Source organism: Hemitrygon akajei, chromosome 24 (genome assembly GCF_048418815.1).
Source record: "Hemitrygon akajei chromosome 24, sHemAka1.3, whole genome shotgun sequence".
Lineage (NCBI taxonomy): Eukaryota > Metazoa > Chordata > Chondrichthyes > Myliobatiformes > Dasyatidae > Hemitrygon > Hemitrygon akajei.
In genome coordinates this window covers 19372071-19395677 of record NC_133147.1, presented here as the reverse complement: position 1 = coordinate 19395677, position 23607 = coordinate 19372071, and the positions used below count along the sequence as shown (strand labels likewise).

Genomic DNA, 23607 nt, shown 5'->3' with positions numbered 1-23607 from the left:
ACCTTCTCGTCATATGACATGGACATCTGACCTTCTGGTCATACGACATGGACATCTGACCTTCTAGTCAATGACATGGACATCTGACCTTCTGGTCATACGACATGGACATCTGACCTTCTGGTCATATGACATGGACATCTGACCTTCTGGTCATACAACATGGCCATCTGACCTTCTGGTCATATGACATGGACATCTGACCTTCCGGTCATACGACATGGACATCTGACCTTCTAGTCAATGACATGGACATCTGACCTTCTGGTCATACGACATGGACATCTGACCTTCTAGTCAATGACATGGACATCTGACCTTCTGGTCATACGACATGGACATCTGACCTTCTAGTCAATGACATGGACATCTGACCTTCTGGTCATACGACATGGACATCTGACCTTCTAGTCAATGACATGGACATCTGACCTTCTGGTCATACGACATGGACATCTGACCTTCCGGTCATACGACATGGACATCTGACCTTCCGGTCATACGACATGGACATCTGAAAGCTTGACAATCAATTGCAGAAGGACAGAAATAACCGGTTATTGGACCTTTACTGTTAGTAGATATTGCGTATCCTTTTCTAAAGGATATGAGATCCATTTAGTCATACAATCTTTTGGCTATTTGATCAGCATTGGCATTGGGCTGCAATGTAAACCAAACAGAACCATGAATAATTGATATCTTGGTTTATTACTCTCGCATGTACCGAGGTTCAGTGAAAATCTTGTATATCATTTAGCCAAATCGATTCATTACCACAGTGCACAGCGGCTTTCCAAGTTACACAATAAACAGAGAGGGAAGTATCACAGTTACAGAGATAAGGACAAGGTTGGCGGAAGTTCAAGATAAAGAATTGGCTTTATTTATCACTTGTACATCGAAGCAAGCAGTGAAGGGCATTGTTTGTGACAAATCAAATCAGCAAGGATGAGCTGGGGCAGCCCGCGAGTGCCGCCATCGGAGCATGCCCTCAACTCACTAACCCTTCCCATCCTCCTTTGGAACGTGGGAGGAAACATAGTCAAGGAAAGAACGTGCGAACTCCTTATAAGCTGGGATGGGAATTGAACCCTGCTCGGCGATCGCAAGAACGTAAAGTGATGCGCCAACCATGATACTGCCGTGATGTGTCTGAGGATGGAGACGGCCGTCTTCGAGCGTGTAGTAGCCTCGGTGTTCAAAAGCGTCGTTGCCTGTCACTCTCTTCCTCATTCTCCTGTGAGCTGAAGGAACATTTTCAATTAACTCAGGGATTTTATCCAGTGGATTAACTGGCAAGCCTGCCTGTGCTCTGAACTGTGACAGAGTTGAGTTCACATCATAATCTACAGCCGCTGAATGAGAACCTCCATTGATATCATTCTAATCAAAAACTCTTTTGTTCAGCTTCCTCTTTCAATTTATGCGAGTAACTTGTGCCAATCTATGTAATTTCTTCCCAGACCCTATAAAACTTTTTTTTTAACTTCTGTGCTCCTTCAATTCTAGACACTTGTGTCCTCTGATTTTCTTCATCCCCACGAGTGTCTGATCTCTCACAGAAGCAGGTCCTTGAACATCTCCCTGTAACATGGAGTTATGTTTGTTTCACCTGTGGATTGAACTGCTGCCGCTAAGTTAACAAATTTCACGACACACGCTGCTGATAATAAACCTGATTCTGATTCTGAATTCAACAAATGCTGACGCAGATTGTGACATGATCTATCCAATAATGAGCTGTAAAATTAGTCAGCTCCGTCATGGGCACCTGCCTCCATGGTATCCAAGACATCTTCAAGGAGCGATGCCTCAAAAAGGCGTCGTCCATTATTAAGAACCCCCATCACCCAGGAGATACCCTCTTCTCACTGTTACCATCAGAAACCTGAAGGCATACACTCAGCGACTCAGGAACAGCTTCTTCCCCTCTGCCATCTGATTTCTGAATGGACATTGAACCCATGAACACTACCTCACCCTTTTTATTTCTGCTTTTGCCCTACTTATTTAATATATATATATATAAAAGTTAAAAGATTTCACGACGTATTTTGGGGATATTAAACCTGATTCTGATTCTGAACACTATCAGTCGGAGAAGCCAGAGCTTCTTCACTGGCTCACTGCAGTGGAGTGAACGAGTCGAGTGGACTTTTGAGGGAGCTCCTTTCAAGTGTCTCATTCAACCATTTGAGGCCATTAATCCAGAGAGTGTTTGGGGGGGGTGGGGGGGGGGGTGGTGCGGTAATCTGCAAATCGTGAAGTAAGAATTTCTTTCTCTCCTGACCTCCACTGGAACCCATGGCGGACGTCTGCAGCTGCTAAGGAATTTGCTGCCCTAGTTTTAAAAAACATTTCCTTTCAGTTTCAACTCAGCCCGAGGTGACTGAAAGATTAGTCTGGCCTCTGCCCAGAAAGTCACTTGGCAAAGAATTTTACGATAAGATTTAGAGTAAAATCATTAAAACCGTGAGATCAGAGAGTCACTCTGTGATGGATTAGATGGTTAAACCCAGGCTCGTTTGTAATTAAGCCATTTGATTTAGTTAAGGATCTAACGCACCAATTAGTTGTCCAATTTTTACACATTGCACTGAACCTGGTGCTAGCTTTCGCATTTGATGGATTAGGGGCCAATGGCCTCGAGCTGTGATCAGTGAGAATCCTATCATTGGAGCTGTTAGATGCCAGCCTTCTCCTGTTTCGGAGCTCGGCCTACTGCATTCTTGCCCAGCCTTGCAACATGGCACCTTATTCGCAAGGGGAGAGCTGCTGTTACGGCAACATTTCTTGGGATGGGGCGAAAAGGAGGAGCACAGCTCAGGTAATGGGCCGTGAAATCAGCAAAATATAATGTGCTTAGCAGAGGGGTCAGTCACTAGGGTACAAGGTTGAAACTAACATTGCAGAGGAGTTGAAGATAACTGCTTTTACCCAAAGGGGTTTAGGGTCTGGATTTGAAAGGATGGTGGGGACTTGAGGAGCTGTAGCACAGGGCAACTAAGTAAGAGCTGAAGCAACACACACAAAATTCTGGGGGATCTCAGCAGGTCAGGCAGCATCTGTGGAAATGAATAAACAGTCGACGTTTCGGGCTGAGAGAAGAGCTCTCAGTTTCCATAGGTGCTGCCTGACCTGCTGAGTTCCTCCAGGTGTGTGTGTGTGTGTGTGTGTGTGTGTGTGTGTGTGTGTGTGTGTGTGTGTGTGTGTGTGTGTGTGTGTGTGTGTGTGTGTGTGTGTGTGTGTGTGTGTGTGTGTGTGTGTGTGTGTGTGCGATGCACCATCAATAACTCTCTCTGAGACATAAAAGCGAGGTATCGGCTTTCATTGACTGGAAGAAGGAACAAGCAGTGGTTGGCCACCATACTACATCCTGGAGACTGAGAGGCCGGGCTCAGACCTCCATCACCTTTATACCGGGGTCTGTGGGAGGAGCCACAGGAGCAGTCATCAGGGGGTGTGTCCAGACAGGTATATGTAGTTCGCCACAGTGTGTTGCTTTGGATTTCCGGCATCTGCAGGCTTTCTTGTGTTTATAATTAAGAGCTGAGAAGTTTTGCGTAGATAAGAGGGACAGAGTTATTTATAAGCAGTGTCTGGTGAGGTAGGGTAGTGCTCAGAGATTCAATGTCCATTTAGGAATCTGCTGGCAGAGGGAAAAAAGCTGCCTTCAGGCTCCTGTACCTCCTACCCGATGGTAACAATGAGAACAAAGTGTGTCCTGGGTGGTGGGGATCCTTGATGATGGACGCTGCCTTCCTGAGGCACCGCTCTTTGAAGACGTATACATGTATATACTTACAGTAATTCGCAGTTTTTAAAAACTATCATATATCGCATTGTACTGTTGCCACAAAGACACAAATTTCATGACGTAACCCTGATTCTGATTCAGATCTAGTTTCAGGTGACTACGTGGTGAGTGAGGAGGGAAAAGCCTCTTTTGAAACTGTCTGTTGACGTATTCCGTATCCTTCAAACGTTGCTCTAGTTGATGGATATTATGCATCCACCCTTTCCAGCACCTGATTTGAAAATCATTGTTTCTTCCATTCTGACTCAGTTCTGGTCACCTCACTAAAGGAAGGATGTGGATACAATAGAAAGGGTGCAGAGGAGATTTACCAGGATGTTGCCTGGATTGGGGAGTGCGCCTTATGAGAATTGAGTGAACTCGGCCTTCTCTTCTGGAGCAACAGAGGATGAGAGGTGTATAAGATGATGAGAGGCATTGATTGTGTGGATAGCCAGAGGCTTTTTCCCAGGGCTGAAATGGCTAACACGAGAGGGCATAGTTTTAAGGTGCTTGGACTTAGGTGCAAGGGGATGTCAGGGGTCAGTTTTTCACACAGAGAGTGCTGCCGGCGGTGGTGGTAGAGGGGGATACAGTAGGGTCTTTTAAGAGACTCTTAGATAGGTACATGGAGCTCAGACAATAGAGTGCTCTGCTGGAGGGTGATTCTGAGCAGTTTCTAGAGTAGGTTACATGGTCGGCACAACATTGTGGGCCGAAGGGCCTGTAACGTGCTCTAGAATTCTATGTTCCACACTCACTCGTTACACATAATGAGCAATTTCCTCAACCTGCTAGTAATTTCCACCCTTTCAAATAACACTTTACTTCCCCCTGAGATGTGGTTGTACTTGATCTGTGCTAATGCTGGGGTGGAAAATGTTGAAGAAGCAGTTTTGTGGAAAAAATATCAAACTTCAAAATGAGCTGTCATCATGTAAGTGATGTCAGTTGGAGCCTTTTGAATAATTTGCTAATTTTACAAAGTAGTTAATTCTGAGCAATACCCTCTCCCCATGATCGTGTGGGTTTCCTCTGATACTCTCGCTTCCTCTCATAGTCTGAAGATGCAGTGGTTGGCAGGTCAATTGGTTATTGTGAATTGTCCTGTGATTAGGCCAGGATTAAATCAGGGGGGTTTCTGGGTGGCGTGGCTCAAAAGGGAGAGAAAGGCTGTTCTGTGCTGAATCTCAATCAATCAATCAATGATGGACACTACAAACAAGAGAAAATCTGCAGATGTTGGAGATCAAAGTAATTCACACAAAATGCTGGAGGAACTCAGCAGGCCAGGCAGCATCTATGGAGAGGAGTAAACAGTCGACTTTTCGGACCAAGACCCTTCATCAGGACTGGTGAAGGGTTTCGGCTGGAAACGTCGAAAGATTGACGTTCCACTGGGATTCTTGTAGATGCTGGGTAGTTGATTGGATGTGGTGATGGAGCAGTTATGTTACCTGTAATTATTGTTATTTCAGAGACTTGGATTTAATATTCCAGTAAACTTGAGTTTAAATCTTTGTCGGGACAGTTTGCGCGTTGGAATTCAGTTTAAAGCATAATCAGGGATAAAGAAAAAGAGGTCATGAAATGACCAACTGTTGAGAGAAGACAAAAACAACCTGGTCCATAAATTCAGGCATGCTGATTCAAAACAGCTTTGCGAGGTGTGAACACAAGGCATTCTGCAGATGCTGGAAATCTCGAGCAGGGCACACGAAATCTGGAGGAGTCCTGATGAAGGGTCTCGGCCCGGAACGGCATTTCCACCGACGCCGCCTGGCCTGATGGGTGCCTCTGGCATTTTGTGTGTTTCGCCCTTTGGGTTTCCAGCCCCTGCGGATTTTCTTGTGCTGGGGTTACAGGAGGGAACTCAGTAGCATTGATGGAAAGGCATAAAGAGTTGCCTGAGCTCCTCAAGCATTCCCTGTGTGTTTTTCAAGGCGTATGTGTGTCTGGGTATGCACGTGACTGACTGCTGGCTGTTTAATTGATCATAAGGCGAAGGTGACTCTTTTAAATTAAAAACAGGACATTTGTACTCTTAAAGTGAAAGCTTCAGTTGTAAGACCTCTACATTGTTGGATTTTTAAATATATGTTTGGTGTATTCTTGAGGGGCTATGCCATGATGGAAGTTAGACATGGCCCTTGTGGCTAAAGGGATCGGGGGTATGGAGAGAAAGCAGGTACAGGGTTCTGAGTTGGATGATCAGCCATGATCATACTGAACGGCGGTGCAGGCTCGAAGGGCTGAATGGCCTACTCCTGCACCTATTTTCTACGTTTCTATGATTAATACCTGGACAGATGGATGTACTTTAAGTCCAGGTTCAAATGTAGTAAATGTGATTTGTCAATCACTTTTTTCCAACAGACACACGTTTCCTTTAACAGGAGCTCTGATACGTCTCTTCACCCACACACTGATTCTCTGGTTTCAAGTAATATTGTAGCTCTATAAAACTTGTCCATATCACACCTGGTGTGTGGTGTTCAGTTCAGGTCGCCTCATTATGGGGAGGATGTGGAAGCTTTAGAGAGGGTGCAGGGGAGATTTACCAGGATACTGCCTGGATTAGAGAGGGTGCAGGGGAGATTTACCAGGATACTGCCTGGATTAGAGAGGGTGCAGGGGAGATTTACCAGGATACTGCCTGGATTAGAGAGGGTGCAGGGGAGATTTACCAGGATACTGCCTGGATTAGAGAGGGTGCAGGGGAGATTTACCAGGATACTGCCTGGATTCGAGAGGGTGCAGGGGAGATTTACCAGGATACTGCCTGGATTCGAGAGGGTGCAGGGGAGATTTACCAGGATACTGCCTGGATTCGAGAGGGTGCAGGGGAGATTTACCCGGATACTGCCTGGATTAGACTGTATCTCATGAGGACAGGTTGAACAAACTAGGGACTTTCTCTTTGGGGAGGAGGATGATAAGTTACTTGATGGAGGTATTCAAGATGATAATGGGCATAGACAGAGTGGAAAGATAGTGCCTTTTTTCTAGGGTGGGAATTGCTAATGTCATGGTCCTGGCTGGCATTCCCCACCTTTTCCCTTTCCTCCCTAATTGGTCCTTAATCCCCACACTTGATTCCCAATCTTTCCCAATTCCTCTCAATCACCAGCACCTGGTTTCCGTTAGCCACCAGAGGATAAGACTCCGACAGCTCTGGTCAGCCCTTGCCAGATTGTTGGTTGACAAGAGAGAGAGAGAGAGGGGAGAGAGAGAGAGGGGAGAGAGAGAGAGAGGGGAGAGAGAGAGAGGGGAGAGAGAGAGAGGGGGAGAGAGAGAGAGGGGAGAGAGAGAGAGGGGAGAGAGAGAGGGGAGAGGAGAGAGAAGAGGAGAGAGAAGAAGAGAGAGAGAGAGAGAGAGAGAGAGAGAGAGAGAGAGAGACCTTGCTCCAAGTCGTCAACCCCGTATCTCTCCGTAAACCAACTCTCCCAGGTCCTGACTCAGCCTGGTCCCGATTCTACACCCGCTACGGAGATTCTGCCTCCTGATCCTGCCTCCGTGTTGGAATCCTGCACTTGGGTTTGTTTTCCCGCCATGTCCCTGTCACAGCTAAGGTGTTTGGAGGAAGGTGTGGGGGTGATGACAGAGATAGGTCTTTTACACAGAGAATGGTGGGTGTATGAATGAAGTGCCAGGGATGGAGGTAGAGGGAAACGGTTATGTTTTGTAACTCCAGAACATAAAGTCTAATTGAGATGAAAACAAGGGAGCCGGGAATGCGAGCTTAACCTGGTTTTCACTCTTAGCAAGGTGTGCACGTGACATAGTGACATAATGACGTATGCTGTTTGCGTACTTTTACATATAACCCAAAATGCATGCTGTAAACACCAAAGAATGCTTAATTAAGCAATATATTTACAATCATTATCACCATTATGTGCTGTGTGTCAAGGGTGACCCACGGCCTTCCCACGACCATGATTGTTCTTGGCAAATTTTCCGACAGAAGTGGTTTGCCATTGTCTTCTTCTGGGCAGTGTCTTTGCAAGATGGCCCAGCCATTGTCAATACTCTTCAGAGATTATCCACCTGGCGTCAGTGGTTGCATAACCATGACTTGTGATCTGCACCGCCTGCTCATACGACCATCCGCCACCTCCTCCTATGGCATCACTTGACTCAGACAGGGGGCTAAGGAGGTGCTACACCTTGCCCAAGGGTGACCTGCAGGCTAGTGGAGGTAAAGAGCACCTTACACCTCCTTTGGTAGAGATGTATCTCCACCTCACCACCCAATTTGTAATATTTATAATATTACTCAAATAATATTGAGATATTAAATGCACAACAGAGATTTGCATAATCATTGAGTTGTTTTTGTTACGTCTCCCCCCTCGCTGTGAAAGGGGACACCCCTCTGTCCCTTTATTGGGGAGGGACAGAGCCTGTGGTATAACGAATTAGTTTTTGTTGTAGTACAGATTGTGGTCTTCCCTGGGGGCTTTGCTATTGCTTGCTCGGTGGGTTGGGGGTGCTGATGTTCTTTTTGCAGAAGTGGGTGAGGATGGGGGAGGGTTGTGGTTTTGCTGCTTGTGCTTGGGAGGGGGGGAGTGGGGGGGGGTTTGGGGTCCTAACGTTTTTACGGTCATTCATTTCTGGGGCACTCTTGTTTTCATGGTTGTCTGCGAAGAGCAAGAGTTTCAGGATATTGTACACATTGAATCGAGTAGGCTTCATTACTTACATCCTTCATATAATCGAGCAGTAAAAATCTTTACGTTATGTCTCTGTCTCAATGTGCAATGTGCAATTTATAGTCATTTATAATAAATAGCATGGACACCAGGACAGTCAATATAACAGAAATACAATTGCATCAGCGTGAGTTAATCAGTCTGATGGCCTGGTGGAAGAAGCTGTCCCGGTGCCTATTGGTCCTGGCTTTTATGCTGCGGTACCATTTCCCGGATGGTAGCAGCTGGAACAGTCTGTGGTTGGGGTGACTCGGGTCCCCAGTGATCCTTCAGGCCCTTTTTACACACCTGTCTTTGTAAATTTCTCTGACCTTAAATGGAACTCTTGAACTATTGAGATACATTAAGAACATTTAAGAGACTCTTGGATAGGTATATGGACAGAAGGAAAATGGAGGACTATGGGGGAGGGGTTAAATTGATCTTGGGATAGGTTAGTGTTTTGGCACAACATTGTGGGCTGAAGGGCCTCAGTGTGCTCTGCTGTTCTAGTCCATGTTCTATATTGATTCAAGGAGTTATTGACCGAGATGGAAGCTGCATTCATACTTACAGATGAATAAATATAATTTCTAAAGCAGTCTATGTTAATAAACTGCGCCTCTCTAATCATGGTACGTTAGCTCTTCTGCAACGTCAATCTGACAGGCCTTGGGGATTCAGCTGAAAAGGAGAGAGAGTCTCCCTTCTTCACATGAAGCCAGTAGCCTGCAGGTTTGACGCTGTGACGTCTCTTCTGTGATTTATGCAAGGTTTATATCAGATCAGCAGGAGCTTCACTAGTGCTGGGAACATGGTGCCAGTCTAGGCTTTATTTGGGCACTGCTGATCTGTCTTGCTCCACATGCCTGCCAAAATTAACATTACATCACTTGCTGCGTTGCAAACTCCAGGAGAATGCATTTGATCATCTCCACTTTACCCCAGTTCTGTGCTGAAGCAATCAAACTTGGCCTGATTAATTTCTGCACCTTTGCAAGCACCTAGAGTTTTTTTAAAAAGGTTGATGCTGAAAATCAAAACTAAAAGGAGAAAAAGCTTGAAACGTTCAGGTCAGCCCGCATCTGAGGGAAGGGAAACATTGAATGCTGAGGACAACTGTGTCAAAGTTGTCGCTGAATAATACCAGCATTTTCTGTTTTAGTATCTGATATGTTTGGCTTGCCGTGATGTTATTGAATTTGATCTGTTAACAGGATGGTTTGTGTAATTTCTCCAACGATTGTGCCCCCTCCCAAACCCTCCCATCTCCAGTTACTGGTACAGATACCCTGTAGATCTTCTGCACACAAGTGGTATATATTCCAAATCTTTGGCACTTCTCCCAGAAAGTTCTGAAAACTCTGTGCATCTTGTACTCATTTGTGTGATGTGTGAGAGTGGAGGACAAAAGGAAAGACTTGTTAAACTGCTAGAGACTCCAATAGCATATTGGAGTGGCTGCTCTTTGGGGAAGGGTGGCCTCTGTTGCTCTCTGTGTCTCTGCTCTGTACATCTCCACAGTGACAATGATGATGACATAATCTTAAAAGAAAAAGGTTTGCTTTCTCATTGTGATCTCAGGACCTTACTGTGGCTAGTATGCAAGAGTCTTTGGTGACCGATGCACATTTAAGACCATAAACACAGAAGCACAATTAGGCCATTTGGCCCTTCTTGTCTGCTCTGCCATTCTATCATGGCTGATTTATTATCCCTTTCAACCCCATTCTCCTGCCTTCTCCCCATAACCTTTGACACTCTCACTAATCAAGGACCTTTCAACCTCTGCCTTAAATGTACCCAATGATTTGGCCTCCACAGCTGCCTGTAGCAATGAATTCCACAGATTAACTGTCCTCTGGCTAAAGAAAGTTTTCCTCATTTTTATTCTAAATGGATATCCCCCTATTCTGAGGCTGTGCCCTCTGGTCCTAGACTCACCCACAATGGGTAAACATCCTCTCCACATCCACTCTGTCCAGGCCTTTCAATATTCGACAGGTTTCACTGATATTCCCCCCATCCTTCTGAATTCCACGTTGACAATACATTTACTCTGATTTTGAAGTTCTCAGTGTAGGAAGATATTCTCATATTTACTAACTACACAATGACGTTGACCAGTTGCGTGTCTCGTATCCATCACCAAGGGCACCAAATTCTGCTCTTGGAAATATTCATCGGATCTTACTATTCCACTCCCAGAGAGCAGGCGGGCAATGAACTGCCTTGTTTAAAAGATAGCAGCCTATTTCCTCAATACCAGAGTAGAATTTTGTTCTCAAGCCAGATTCGAACCCACAGCTTGATGACTTCAGGACAAGGGGGGTTGCCAACAGCAGCTCCTTTTACAGCAGTGCTTTGGATCTTAAGAGCATAAACATAGGAGCAGAATTAGGCCACTTGGCCCATCGATTCTGCTCTGTCAATCAATCATGGCTGATTTATTATCCCTCTCAACACCATTCTCCAGCCTTTTCCCTCTTACCTATGATACCCTGACTAATCAAGAACCTGTCATCTCCGATTTAAAGATACTCAATGATTTGGCCTCTGTGGCAATGAGTTCCACAGATACACCACCTCTGGCTAAAGAAATTCTTCCTCATCTGTGTTCTAAAGGGACATCCTTCCATTCTGAGGCTGACCCCACTGGTCCTGGGCTTCTCCATGATAGGAAACATCCTCTCCACATCCATTTTATCCAGGACATTCAGTATTCTGTAGGCATATGTTTGGATAGCAATACTGAATGAGAGCATGTTTTGAGAGGGAGTAAAGTCTTCAGGCTAAGGTCTTAATGGCTTAGCTGGAAACCAGAACCTGGAGGAATTGTACTGAGTATTGTAGCCAACATTTCTTCCTCAACAAAGCACATTGCCCTGGTGTCTTCAGGATGTTTCTAGAAGTTTCCCTACAACAGGATTAACTAACTGGTGTGAGGTTCATTAATGTGTCCCGAGGAAACGTTAAGATTCCAGGTCCACTGGGATTAAATGAAAATCCAAAATCTCCATCACCATCTCCTGGAGAAGTTGGTGGGATGACTGGATTGGCGTCTGATTGAATCCCGGCCCATACAAACCCCTAGGAAAACAGGATATGTTTGGACGTGCTGGACAATGGAATCAGAGTAGGGGAAACAGTCCAAAATAGCACCCTGCTGCCATTAGCACCAGAGCTTCGCCTGCATTTCGGAAAAAGAACTTTACTTTTTCAAAAAGAAAGGCGGAAAGGATGTTGATTGTATTGAAGAGAGAAGACCACGCTCAGCAGGCTGAGAATTTTCAGTCAGTACACTGTAATTTTACCCTTCGCTGTCCAACTCAATCTTTGAAGACCTCGATTGAACCAGGATACTTTAAATTCCTTCCTCTGCCGTCTTCCTGATCTGTTTTACCCTCTCCTCGTGCTTCAGTTCCCTCCACTCCTCACCTATCTGACGAGTGCATCATTTGCAGACTTATGGGGTGTTCAAAGTTCAAAGTAAATTTATTATCAAAGTACATATCACCATAAACAACCCCTGAGGTTCATTTTCTTGTGGGCATTCATTGTAAACACAATAAACATGATAGAATCCATTTAAAAAAACGGTGCTCAACAGGGTAGACCACCAATGGGCAAAATACATCAAACTGTACAAATACTAGAAGATAACAAGAAATAAGCATCAAGAACATGAGATAAAGAGTCCTTGAAAGTGAGTCCATAGTTTGCGGGACATTTCAATGATGGGGCAAGTGAAGGTGAGTGAAGTTATCACCTTTGGTTCAAAGGCCGGATGGTTGAGCAGCAGTAACTGTTCCTGAGCCTGGTGGCGTGAGTCCTGTGGCTCCTGTACCTTCTCCCCCGATGGCAGCATGCCCTGGGTGGTGGGGGCCTCTGACCATGGATGCTGCTTTCCTGCAACTGCGTTCCGTGCAGACGTGAGAAACCGCACGCAAAGTCCGCCCAGTGGCCAATGTGCAAAGAAGACGAGCCGCGTTCGTGAGAGCGGCCAAAGCAGAGGGGCCAGACTGGTTCAAGCTGGCAGGGAGGCACCAGTCGCTCAAATAATCAAGCTGACGTGTAGAAGAACGCCTCTGGATGCACAGTGTGTCCAAGCTGGAAGTGGCGGTGGGGGTGGGGGTGGGGGGAGAGCTACAGCAGCAGAACATTCACTGTGGCTACGCAAAGCACCTAATAAAGTGGCCACTGACTGTACTTCCTGTGCTCTTGGAGGATAAATAAAACCCTTCTTTGAAGCAGGGTGCCCTCCCCGATTTGATTTTGGAGACAGAGCACAGAACAGGCCCGCCACCCACCAACAGGCCTCTGTCACGGGACAGTTTTCCAGTGACCAATTCACCTGCTAATCAGTGCGCCTTGGGACCTTGGGAGGAAACTGGAGCACCCGGGGGAGACCCTCGCGCCCGTGGGAAGGAAGTACAGACGGCGTCGGAATCAAATTCTGAGACTCCGACGCGCTAACTGCTATGTTATTGTGGCACCCTTCACACCAGCAGTGATCAGTTAGCAACCCTTCGAATGGAATCTTAATCCCTCCCCCCCTCACCCCTCCTGCCACAGAGTAGTCCATTCAGCTACTACTTTGCACGGTTGATCAATTCAAGTATGGTAACAGGAGTAATTCATCCTGTGAGAGGGGAATATTTAGTATTTATTTGAGATACAGCTCAAAGTGGGCCCTTCCTGCCCTTTGAGCCAGGCCACCCAGGAGCCCCCGATTTAACCGTAGCCTAATCACGGGACAACTTACAATGACCAATTAACCTACCGACTAGTATACCTTTGGATCATGGGAGGAAACCCACGCAGTCACGGGGAGAACGTACAAACTCCTCACAGGCAGTGGCGGGAATTGAACCCGGGTCTCCTGTACCGTAAACCGTTGTGCTAACCACTACACTGCCGTGCCGTCCTAATATTCATACATCTGCCCACAGTCCACACGATGCCAGGAGGCACATCATTAAAATATGTAACTCATCATTAAGGAATTGAACAATATTGCTCTTAATATGAAACTTATACAGAACTGCATTGTAGATTACCATGGCAGCCCCAGGCAAGGTATTAATCTAAAATAAGCTAATAACAGCTGAGCTGCTAATTTTAAGCAGACAGTTTGCTGGCTGCTAGTTCAACACAAACTATCTGCTGTGAGAATGAGTAATTACCTTGACATCTGCATGGTTAGAAATGGGTAAAAATAGATGCCTCTCAGCTTAGGAGGCCAGGGCCAAAAGGTCTTGTTTACAGTTCCACAGTTCTTTCTGTTTCCCACCACTTCCCTTTACCGACCTCTCTCCACGGCTCCACATTTTGTCATCGTTGGTGGAGGACGTTCAACTGAATGTCCAAGCCAACATTTGACAGAGTAGATGCTGAGGGGGTTTCTTACTATGGGGGTGGAACTGGACTGTCTGACGGTGGTGTCTGAAAAGCGGATGCTGTCCAAGTTGCATGCCATCTTGGACAATGTCTCCCATCCACTCCATAATGTACTGGTTAGGCACAGGAGTACATTCAGCCAGAGACTCATTCCACCGAGATGTAACACTGAGTGTCATAGGAAGTCATTCCTGCCTGTGGCCATCAAACTTTACAACTCCTCCCTCGGAGTGTCAGACACCCTGAGCCAATAGGCTGATCCTGGACTTATTTCCACTTGGCATAATTTACTCATTATTATTTAATTATTTATGGTTTTATATTGCTATATTTCTACACTATTCTTGATTGGTGCGACTGTAACGAAACCCAATTTCCCTCGGGATCAATAAAGTATGTCTGTCTGTCTGTTTCCTCTGCCTGATCAAGAAATAGGAGAAGACGTTCAGGATGAGAGAATGGCCATTTACGATCTTGGGGAGAAGGCATTTCTTTATTAAACATCGATTTCTCCAGCTTCCAGTAATTGCCCCCCTCCCTGCACCATTCCCCATTCTTTTTTCCCTCTCTTACCTTATCTTCTTACCCGCCCATCGTCTCTCTCTGGTGCTCCTCACCATTTCTTCCATGGTCTTCTGCCCACTCCTATCAGATTCCCCCTTCTGCAGCCCTTTAGCTCTCACCAGTCGACTTCCCAGCTCTCTACTTCACCCCTCCCCCTCTCCCAGTTTCACCTATCACCTACCACCTCGTATTTCTTCCTTCCCTCCCTCCCACGTTCTTACTCTGACTCCTCAACTACTTTTCCGGTCCCGGTGTAGGGTCTCGGCCTGAAACGTCGACGGTTTACTCTTTCCCATAGATGCTGCCTGGCCTGCTGAGCTCCTCCAGGTGTGCGTGTGGGCCTTTATTATGAGGGTTGTGAATCTTCGACTCTTCTTACCACAAAGATCTGTAGATGCCCACTTGAGGCTGAAGTAGACAGACATTTAGATTTCTTCCCTTGGGATTAGAGGACCCTAACCTGGGGTCCTCTCTGCTAATTGTAAGAGTCCATGCCATTAAAAAAAAATGGTTGGGACCCCCGGATTAGAGGTAAGAGATTGGGCAGGCAGGTGGGTGAGGTAGAAGTTCTGCTATGACTCAGTGGGTACCATGACCCAGCTTCTTGGTGGGTCTCATGTTTTTAAGGAGCGATGTCGCTCCTCTGAACACTTCAAGCTGTCTGGAATCAATGAAACTGGCATCAGAGCGAGGGTGTTTTCACCTCTGTGGACCAGCAGCAAATTGCCCCCAAAACCACAAGGGGAAGCGTCTTGGTAACCCAGCTTAGGCAGTTCAGAGATCGCTGGCTAGCAGTGTTGTGTCCGGACTCAGAATCAGAATCGGGTTCAATAGCACCGGCGAGTCTCGTGAAATCTGTTGTCTTTGTGGCAGTAGCCACAAATATTTATGTAATGTAATATTTATTACATGAATATGTAATAATAGAGAAAAAAAACTGAATTATAGTAAGTATATGTATTAAATAAATTAATTAAATAACTAGTACAAAAATAGAAATAAGGAAGTGGTGAGGTAGTGTTCATGGGTTCAATGTCCATTCAGAAATCAGATGATAGAGGGAAAGAAGCTATTCCTGAATCACTGAGTGTAAGCCTTCAGGCTCCTGTACCTCCTTCCTGATGGTACCAATGAGAGGAGGGCATGTCCTGGGTGATGGGCATCCTTAATGATGAACACTGCTTTTTTGTGCCATCGCTGTCCAGGATACTATGGAGGCTAGTGTCCATGATGGAGCGGACTACTAAGTTTACAACTCTCTGTAGCTTATTGTGACCCTGTGCAGTAGCCCCCCCCCCCCCATACCAGACAGTGATACTCTCTACATGACTTCTGTGGAAATTTGTGAGGGTCTTTATTGAATACAAAATCTCCTCAAACTCCTAATAAAACGTAGCTGCTGTCTTGCCTTCTTTGTAGCCACATCGATGTGTAGGGTCCAGGTTAGATCCTCAGAGATATTGACACCCAAGAACTTGTACTTGCCCACTCTTCCACTTCTGATCCCTCTACAAGGGCTGGTGTGCTTTCCCTTGCCTTACCCTTTCTGAAATCCACAATCAATTCTTTGGTCTTATAAGGCTCCAGGGTTGACTTGGCGATCTAGGTTCCAATTCAGCTTGCGTGTTCTCCCAATGACCATGTGGCTTTCTTTTCGATGCTCCGGTTTCTCCCGTGTGAGAAGCATCGGCTGTTTGAGAGGTTCAGTGGGCTCCATGTGTAGCCGCCAGCGTTGATGAGTGAGGATGTGGGCGGTGGGGTGCAGAGGAACAATGGAATGAAGAGAGTGATTTCCATTCAGTGGGGGTGTGGTGGGGAGAGTCTGTTTCTCTGCATGATCTATCTCAATAAAATGAATCCAGTGTTTGTTGAAAATAGTGGAATGTCTAGATTCTGAGGAGGTCACTGTACAGTCATCATCATTATATGCTGTGTTTTCTGACATGGACGGTCCATGGTCTTTCCATACTTGGCAAATTTTTCTACAGAAGTGGTTTGCCATTGTCATCTTCTGGGCAGTGTCTTTACAAGATGGCTGACCCCTAGCCATTATCAATACTCTTCAGAGATTGTCTGCCTGGCATCAGTGCATAACCAGGGACTTGTGATATGCACCAGCTGCTGTACGACCATCCACCACCTGCTCCCTATGGATTCATGTGATCGGGGAAGGGCAAAGTAGGTGCTACACCTTGCCCAAGGGTGACCTGCAGGCCAGTGGAGGGAAGGAGCACCTTTCACCTCCTTTGGTAGAGGTGGATCTCCATCCCTCCACCTATTAGGGCATGTTCTGGACTTAGGGTGTATAGTAAAATATTAACCTCAGCAACTAACCTCTGTGATCAATCTTTTGAATGTGGACTGTAGATTAAACTTAAAATGCAGCTCTGGTTAATAAGCTCCTGGAGCTCTGAACAGCAGTTAACTGGAAAATCAGACAAAGCTGATCAACCACGAGGAAATCTACAGATGCTGGAAATCCAAACACACACACAAGATGCTGGTGGAACGCAGCAGGCCAGGCAGCATCTATGGAAAAGAGTACAGTTGATGTTTTGGGCCGAGACCCTTCGTCAGGACTCACCGAAGGGTCTCGGCTCGAAACGTGGTGGACTGTACTCTTTTCCATAGACGCTGCCTGGCCTGTTGAGCTCCCCCAGTATTGTGTGTGTGTTTTGCTAACGTTCATTTTGGATGGCTACAGTGTGGGTGCGAAGAAGAAGGTGTGGAAATTATATGTAATTCAAGGGAAGCATTGTAGATACACTGTAAATATGGAATTGTCCCTTGATCTTCAGCATGTAAAATGTCATGTAATATTGGGTCGAACACACCTCTTCTTCTGAAAGGGTGTCAATCTGATGCCTGCTGCTCCTTTCTGTTGAATAAACCACCTCTGCCTCTCTCCGGTGGACTTTGTTTCATATTACAACACTGCCCAAGTGCACATCTTCTCTAAAAGGGGTCAGACAGACACGCATCTGCAGATTTTCTCTTTGTTTATGATTCAGTGCATCATTCTTTGAGTCAAACTGTTGTTTACTCTACTTAAAGCTCAGCTACTTGAGCAAACAATTCCAGTTGACACCACAGCCCTGGGCTGAACGTTGGGTGCAAGATCCGAGCACCAACCCACTCGGATCTCTCAGGTTAAATTAAACAGCTATATTTGTTTATTATTGTTACGTGCACTGAGTATGTGTTGGTCAAGCCATTCGTACAGATTAATGTGGGAATTAAATGCAGGAGGTATATGTCTCGGTGCCGTGGCCACCAGGGTCAGTACCACGTGCGGCGTAAGGATTGTGTGCAAGCAGGCAACTCGGGTTTCTAACTCTCTGGCCTCCGTCGGTCGTGGTCGACCATGGTACTGCGCCTCTGGTAGTCACTGGGAGTGGCTTCTCCAGGGCGCCAGCCAGGGCAGAGTTGATATGGAGATCTGTCAGTTGCCCACGCAGTGGGAACCCCCTTCTCCATGCTGATGACAGGTACAAAGGAACGACGAAGTTGATACAGTTCGGTGCCAGCAGCATCGCAGGAGTTGCCGTGCCAGTGCCGGGTACAGCAGTCAGCCGCCTTCGGGACTCCGGATTTTCCCTCGGGGTTTACTCCCAAAGTCTTTCCCGTGAGCGGGGAAGCCGCAAGGCAGCGGAGGTTTGAAATCGGAGTTTTCCCCTCTCCTAGGTGAGCTACCATCCGTGGTTAATGAGCCCCACCTGCCTGGAGCAACTGGTTTTAAGGCGCCAGTGGTCCACCTTTGCCCCTTCTCTTGTCAGTGAGAGCCGCTCCACCGGGCATAAGAACTATGCCACACGTGAAGGCCGGGAGTTGGACTTGGTTGTCAGAGGCTGTTTGAGATGCACGCCATGAAGAGCATTGTTTAGTAGTGGGAGCTCGTCCCCACCACCACCCTTCGGCTATGACTACTCTTGGAGAATGTTTCTAACATTCAAAGTTCAAAGTAAATTCTATTACCATTATCATTATATCATCATATACCCTGAGATTCATTTTCCTGTGCATTCTCAGTAAATCTACAGAATAGTAACTATAACAGGATCAATGAAAGATCAACCAGAGTGCAGAAGACAACAAACTCTGCAGATGAAAATATAAGTAAATAGCAATAAATATTGAGGACATGAGATAATGAGATAAAGAGTCCTTAAGTGAGGTCATTGGTTGTGGGAACATTTCGATGATGGAACAAGTAATTAAAATATTGACAATATTATTAGCTGCAAAATGAACTCTAAATGTCTGAAGATTGCAAAAGGTGTTATTAAATAATCTTTCATCTTTACTACAGCTTGCCTACCAGATGAGATGGGTCTCTGTTCTCACATTTAGGTGGCTTCATTGAAGCCTGTACAATTGCCAGTGCAGACAGGCGAGAAGCCTTTTATCAGACTACAGTGTCTATTAGTCAGGATAAGGGCTTGCTCATTTCGCTCTTTGATTAGGTAGAGATGAAATCAGAGATAAATTTTGCAATTGTCTTTCCCACAAGGATGTGAATATCAAGTGGATGAATAAAGAGGCCCTAGACCAATTGATTTTTGATCACCATGATGTTCAGAAGACATCCGGAGAAAGGAAAGTGAAAATTTCAATTATTATTTTAAAGCATGAGCTCCTTTACTTTCGTGACACTAAGCAGAGGCAAAGAAGATTGGTTTTGCAGATGACCTGAACGTTTTCTGCAATAGCTGTTTCGAGTTTATAATTTGACAGTTCTTCCCTTCCGTTTTGGCCTTCTCCATTGCGGCAGTGAGGTCCAACTAGAAGAACAACAGCCCTATTCTCTGCTTGGGTATCTTGCAGCCCAGTGATAGGAACGCCAAAGTATCCCATTTCAAGTTATCCTCACCCCAAGCGTTTTCCTCCCATGATCACTGACCTGTTGTCCCCGCCCCCCCCCCCCCCCAGGATTCTTCTGGTTCACCTCTCGGTCACCATGACACGGCACATAATGATGATGTCACATGACAGGGCACATAATGATGATGATAATGATGCATCCTCGTCAGGAGAGGGAAAGTATGTCTGTGCACAGTACTCCAAGTGTGGCTTAGTCAAAGCTCTACAGGTTACAGGAAGACGTCATTGGTCTTATTCCCTGAGCCCCTTACAATAAAGGCCAACGTGCATTTGATTACTTGCTGTATGGACGTGATAAAGATACCATGGGGGTGAGTAATGATATCGCTGAAGAGCAGTGAATTTCTCGTCGACAAGCCATCTGGTACAACACAAATTCCCCCAGAACAATCCTGATGAAGGCTCTTGCTGGTATAGTGGTTAGCACAACGCTTTGCAGTACCAGCATCCCACATTCTGTTCCCACCGCTGCCCGTAAGGAGTTTGTAGGTTCTTCCTGTGATCGCGTGGCCTTCCTCTGGGGTTCCAGCGTCCTCCCACAGTCCAAAGATGTAGTGGTTGGATGTTTAGTTGGTCATTGTAAATTGTCCCGTGATTAGGGTAGGTTAAGTCAGGGGTAGCTAGGGCTGCGTGGCTCAGAGGGCAGGAAGGGCCTATTCCATACTGTATCTCAATAAAAGAGCAACTTTTAAAACATAAGTGGTTTACTTCTGCCCATAGATGCTGCCTGGCCTGTTGAGTTCCTCCAGTGTTGCTCTGAATTCCTGCAGATTCTCTTGTGTTTATGGAAAAAAAAACATTTGTTCCAAAAGAACGGGAATTATGCTCAGCCTAATGTAACACAAGTTTGTATATTTTTTACTAGCTGAACACACTATTGATCTATTTAGTAAAAAGCCTTAAATCATCTTCTAGGTTGCCGTGACCTTCTTTCCCTTTACAAACTAAGGCACGTAAAAGACTTTGTCAGGTAAGCCTCCAGGCAGGCTTCCTAGGAAACTCAGCCACGTCATGGGTCCATTAATGCAAGCTGAAGTGATAATTCATTCAGCGAAAAACACTCATAAAATTAAGACGGTACATCAGCCAAGGAAGTTGGAACGGATTTCATGCACTTTATAGTTTAAACATAGAAAACCTGCAGCACAATACAGTCCCTTCGGCCTACAATGCTGTCGGAACATGTACTTACTTTAGAAATTATCCAGGGTTACCCACAGCCCTCTATTTTTCTAAGCTCCATGTACCTATCCAGGAATCTCTTAAAAGACCATATCGTATCCGCCTCCACCACTGTCGCCGGCAGCCCATTCCACACACTCACCACTCTCTGCATAAAAAAACTTACCCCTGACATCCCCTCTGTACCTACTTCCCAGCACCTTAAAACTGAGCCCTCTCATGCTAGCCATTTCAGCCCTGGGAAAAAGCCTCTGACTATCCACATGATCAATGCCTCTCATCATCTTATACACCTCCATCAGGTCATCTTTTCATCTTTCGTCACTCCAAGGAGAAAAGGCCAAGTTCACTCAACCTATTCTCATAAGGCATGCAATATCCATTAAAATCCAGGCAATATCCTTTAAAAATCTCCTCTGCACCCTTTCTATGGTTTCCACATTCTTCCTGTAGTGACGCGACCAGAACTGAGCACAGTACTCCAAGTGGGGTCTGACCAGGGTCCTATATAGCTGCAACATTACCTCTCGGCTCCTAAACTCAATTCCACGATTGATGAAGGCCAATACACCGTATACCTTCTTAACCACACAGTCACAGTTTTGCAACAGAATCCCACCTGAACACTCGATATATAGTTTCTCTGTCCTGATCTCATGAAATCTCTGACTCTGTTCTCCTTACCAGAACTTCTGAAGGTCCTGGTGAGGATGTGGCAAAAGGCAGCAGCTCAGAAACAGGACGTAAGATAAGATAAAACTCTGTTTTATCCTGAAGGAAATTATTGTTGCAAGGCTGCCCAGTCAGAAATATATACCTCAAAATACAAAATGTAAACCTTGAGATATGAAAAAAATACAAATGTGCTTTGAAAAGTAATAGTGAAAAATACAGATGTGCAATGAAACCATATACTTGTAGATGTAGGAGGAGGAGCTGTAGAGTCTTACAGCCACAGGGAGAAAGGATCTCCTGTGGCGTTCAGCGGTATACGCTCAATGGATTGGTACCAGACTGTGTGTCCAGTATGTCATGGAGGGGGTGAGAGAGATTGTCCATGTTAGCTGGACAAGCTGGCTGTCAGTTTACAGACACCGGCGTCCCCAGTGTGATTACATTAATATGTCGGTGCTATTAGCATAATCATATTTGAAATCTGGCTGCATCACCGTCTGGTATGGCGGGGTGGGGGGGGTGCATCTGCACAGGATCGAAATAAGTTGCAGAGAGCTGTCAGGTTAGTCAGCTCCGTAGCATCCAGGACATTCTTCAAGGATCAATGCCTCAAAAAGGTGGCATCCATCTTTAAGGACCCCCACCACCCAGGACATACCCCTTTTCTCACTGTTACCATCAGGGAGGAGGTACAGAAGCCTGAAGGGACACACTCAACGATTCAGGAACGGCTTCTTCCCCTCTGCCGTCCGATTTCCAAATGGGCACTGAACCCATGAACACAACCTCACTACTTCTCTATTTCTGGTTTGTTTTCAACTGCTTATTTTATCTTAACTATTTATTATACTGACTGCAATTCAGTGTTATTTTTAACTTATTTATCATGTCTTGCATTGTACTGCTGCCATAAAGTTAACAAATTTCACAACACATATCAACCTGGCTCAGATTCTGATTGTGATCTGTCACTCATAGCAGAACAGACCCCGGTGAGACCAGGAGAAGTAATTTTGAGAACAAAAGTCCCTGGAGGTCATTATTCTTTCTTCTTGCATTATTCCACTGCTGAAGGCATTCATTAAGCTGCTTTTCCTGAGGATCTATTTACATTGTTGTAGTTTACTTGTACCAGTGCAAAGAGCAAGTACCATTGATACTGTGATATTTATGTTTTCTAACTAAATAACCACTAAATTAGTTGTTTGGATTGCACACACCATAATTTTGATCAAACTGCTGACTTCCAGTTAGAGCAGAGTACAGATTCACGTAGAGCGCTCTTTGAAAATGCTTTGCTTCAAAGATTCAAGTTTCAAAGTACACTTATTTTCAAAGTATGTGTACAATATTCTTCCCACAGACAGCCACAAAACAAAAAAAAAAGATGGAACCCATTCAAAGAAAAACATCAAACCGCCCCCCCCCCCACCCCCCTCGTGTGCAGGAAAAAACCGAATGGCACAAACTGCAAAAAAAGCGAGGGGGGAAAAAACGGACTATAAAACACAAAGGGTCCAGGTATATTCAGTTCAGTTCAATCTAGCATCATGTTGTCCCTTCACTGCAGGGCACCCTGCACAAAAACACACAATCTAGCAACAAGGAAAAGGACTGACCAGAAACCAGAAACACAACGTAACATGAACCACAGAGCCCGATTAAACTTTGCCCAAGATCCAGGCACCGTGCTCCGACAGCATCGAGGGAACAAGAGACCTTTCAGACGCAGGGGCCTGCCTCTGGGAGCAGGAGGTGAGAGGGAGACAGAGAGACCATTGCACGCAGACACCTTCCTTTGGCAGCAGCAAGCGAGAGGCTGGTAGAGCTTCCTGACTTAGCTCAACAACGTTACACTTACGTAGTTTGCCGTGCGTGACTTGGATTAAAGGACACTGGGTGCTCCTTGAAGGTTTGGTCTTCAGCCATTGACAATTCGACTGTGTCTATACACCATCACAAATTCAAAGTTCAACGTAAGTTTTTTATCAAAGTACATATACGACAATCTTGAGATTCATTTTCTTGTGAGCATACTCAATAAATCTATAATAGAATAGCAACCATAATAGAATCAATGAAAGACCTCACCAAGCTGGGTGTTCAACCCATGTTCAAAATCCAACAGACTGTGTAAATATAAGAGCAAGATATAATAATAATAATAATAAATAAATGAGCACCAGATATCGAGAACATGAGATGAAGACTCCTTCAAAGTGAATCCATAGGTTGTGGGAACATTTCAATGATGGGGCAAGTGAGGTTACAAACAAGAGACAATCTGCAGATGCTGGAAATCCAAGCAACACACTGGAAATGCCGGAGGAACTCAGCAGGCCAGGCAGCACCTACGGAAAAGAGTAAACAGTCGACGTTTCGGGTCTCGGCCTGGCCTGCTGAGTTCCTCCA

General features: G+C 45.6%; 1 protein-coding gene and 1 long non-coding RNA gene across 3 annotated transcripts in view; one reads left to right on the top strand and one right to left on the bottom strand.

The window, feature by feature from the left end:
- The window catches only part of LOC140715929 (uncharacterized), a 288549-nt gene that overhangs the window by 187847 nt on the left and 77095 nt on the right, over window positions 1-23607 (top strand). The window lies entirely within an intron of this gene.
- On the bottom strand, window positions 868-22992 carry LOC140715584 (uncharacterized). The gene is made up of 2 exons (XR_012096164.1): window positions 22815-22992; window positions 868-1247 (listed from the first exon to the last, which is right to left on the bottom strand). It is a non-coding gene; the product is annotated as an uncharacterized lncRNA (long non-coding RNA).